The sequence below is a fragment of the Vicia villosa genome, unplaced genomic scaffold, assembly GCF_029867415.1.
Source record: "Vicia villosa cultivar HV-30 ecotype Madison, WI unplaced genomic scaffold, Vvil1.0 ctg.004646F_1_1, whole genome shotgun sequence".
NCBI classification, from domain to species: Eukaryota; Viridiplantae; Streptophyta; class Magnoliopsida; order Fabales; family Fabaceae; genus Vicia; species Vicia villosa.
This window is the reverse complement of record NW_026706485.1, coordinates 13,037-16,295: the sequence shown is the minus strand read 5'-3', so window position 1 is coordinate 16,295 and position 3,259 is coordinate 13,037.

Here is a 3,259-nt window from a genome sequence, read left to right as displayed (position 1 = left end):
ATCACCATCAAATAGGACCAATATAGCATCAAAGATGCATTGAACACAAGCAACAAAGATCTACATCTTAGAATTTAGGAATTTACCAATTCTTGAATCAAAATGTTGAAGTAGCTTCAAGAACAAGCACAAAGTGTGTAGATCTTTCACAATTGGAGATGAACAACCAAAGAAAAGAGAGAAATGTAGGAGGTTTAGTTCAAAATTAGTAAGATTCAATGTGAATCTCACTAATTCTATGAAAATGAACTTTGGGTGAGGGTTTTGGAAAGGGTGAGAAATGAATTTGCAAGCAATTTTTTGGCTCTCCAAGCTTGAGAAATGAGAGAGTAGAGACCTCTATTTATAGGATGAGAGCAAGAGTAGTGGAAATTTGGTCATTTTGCTCTTGGTTAATTAACTTGTGTTTAATTGGTACTTAAATGGCATTTAAATGGTAAAAATGGTAAAATGAGGTTTAAGTGGGTTTAATGAAGGGATTAATTTTGGTGAGGTGGAAAATTGGTAAAATAAAAAAGGTGCCAAAATGATGTCAAGCTTCCCTCCTTATATTTTTTTTGAATTTTGCGCACAGGAAATCGATTTCCCGTAGGGGTAAATCGATTTCCACCTTCAATTTTCCAAAAAAAATGTTTTCTTGCACTGTTTTGATTTTTGCCCGATCTTTTACCTGTAAAATATAAACAAAAGAGACAAAACACATATTTTTTTGATTTTGGTTAGTATGAACAAATAAAAAGCTAAAAGTGCTTGATGATTCCCCTCAGAGACAATCACAGTATCAAAGATAGAGCCTCACAATGGTGCTCTTGATTAATGATTAATATGCAATTGATGTATGACTTTAGGGTCAAAATTGGGGTATGACAAGACCATTAGGAAGAACTCGTAAAATAAGACACTATGACATTGTGGATGCTACTTAATTGAAACTATGACCCCCTTTCTCACTTAGAATTATCTACTTTCTTAATTGAAATTCTGGAAAGACATGAGTTACTCAACGTTGAATTTAAGGAACTTAAAAATTCCCATGAATCTATATCTTATGAAAATAACAAGCTTAAGGAAGATCTCTTTATTTTGATAAAGATATTTTTTTTCTTAGAGATGAGAACTCTGGCCTTAAAGGCACGAGAGCTCTTCTAGAAGCTTGTGAGAGTACTGATGATGTCATTAAGAAATATGACAAAGATTTTCAGAATTTCTTAGCTAGAAGCATAGGGTGAAGCACGATGGCTTCTATGATCTATGGCGTATGGTATTGGCTATAACTCCTATGACGAATCCAAATCTGACAATGAAAACAAATATAATACTCTTTATTCCCATTTTTGTTTCTGCTGGGTTTGTGCCAAAAGACAAAGGAAACAAAAAAGGAGAAATCTGATTCTAAACCTTATGTAGAACCCTTGGCTAAACCTTCATGTTTTAAATCATGTGAATATGATTATTCTGATGTTAAACCCAAAGTTGTTAAGAATTATGGGAAAACTAATAAGAATGTACACAAGAAACTATGGGTACCCAAGAACTAGATAATCTATGTTGCATACATTCTCAGCTGTGTAGTTGAAAAACCTATTATGGTATCTGGACTCTTGCAACACATGGCGGGAAAAAGGCATATTTCCAAAGCCTGGAACTTAAGCCTGAAGGCATTGTGATTTTTTGAGTTAAACAAAGAGAAAAGATCATTAGCTCCAAGACAATGATGAAATTAGATATCAGATCATTCTTTCTCAATATCCTAATAGGCTATAAGTCAGAAGCATGGCTCTATAATATTCAATGGCAAAAGGAAGAACAATGGTTAAGCTCCTTGTGAAGCATGTTAGAAGGACTTGCTTTCAAAACTTTGATAAAAACATGTTGGTTCTACCTCCAGACCATTGGAGCTTCTGCACATTGATTTATTTAGACCAGTAAAGTTGCATAAAATCAATGGGAAGAAGTATATTTAAGTCATTGCTAATGATTACAACGGATGGACTAGAGTAAAGATTCTTTGACACAAGAATGATTCACATTCTGTGTTCCCCACCTTCTGTAACTAAGTACAATTTGAGACTAGTCACAGATTTGTTAAGGTTAGAAGTGGTCATGTTAGAGAAATTGATAACAAACACCTTGAAAAGATGTTTGATGAGAATGACATTTTCTATGATTTCTCCTGCCATATAACTCCACCGCAAAATGGAGCCGTAGAAAGTAGGAACATAACTTTGCTTGATTTTTCCAAGGTCATAATCAATGAAATATACATGGCTAAGCACTTCTAAGCAGAGGTTCCTAACACTGCATGTTACATTCAAAACAAAGTCTTGATAAGACCTATTTTGGGTGAGATCTCATGAGAAATATGGAAGAATAAGAAGCACAATCCGCTTTACTTTCATCCTTTTGGATGCTCTTTCTCTATCTTATAGTGATAAAAAATCTCAACAAGATATATTATACTAAACCCACAGTGTGACGTGTCTGGACATTTTGAATGTTGAAGAGGCTACGAAATATGAAACATTGAAACACTTAGTGTTCTAGAATCAATATATGTTTGATATAATGATAAGCTTGACCTTGAAAAGTCAAAGCTAGTTGTATACTTGCAAATTTAAAGATTACCTTTCCAAACACTGAAGGTAACGATGCTACTACAAGAAGTCAAGAACTCATAAGATGCTCAACCAAAAGCTAAAAGTTTAATTGTAACACCCTGGTTTTCGCTATTCAATGATTTATTGTTATTTTGATGTTTTGTTGATTTATTGGATATATTTTCTTTGATGTTATATGATGATTATGGTATCGGAGGGTATGTATCCATAAAGTAGAGGGTAGTGCCTTTGATTTAAAAGTTGCATAATTAAATAAATATAATTAGTTGTAATTATCTATTTGATTTAATTGATTTAAAAGTTGCATAATTAAATAAATTTAATTGATAATAATAATGATAATAATAATAATAGAATAACTGATTAATTATGAATTGGGCCTATTGTGTTAGCATGAGTAGTAGTGGGGGTGTTGTTGTTAAGCCCATTAGTGAAATTAGAAGTTTGTTAGGGTTAAATAAAAATAAGAGAGAAAAATAGAATTGGGAAAATATGGAGAGAATGTGAAAAGAGAAGTTTATCGTGAAGGAGGGGAAGAGGCACAAAGAGGCTAGGGCAAGGAAACCATTGAAGAGTAGGGAATCACAAATCCAAGGTAAATGTGGGTTCTAACTCTATAAGGTTGGGTATGATGATTAGTA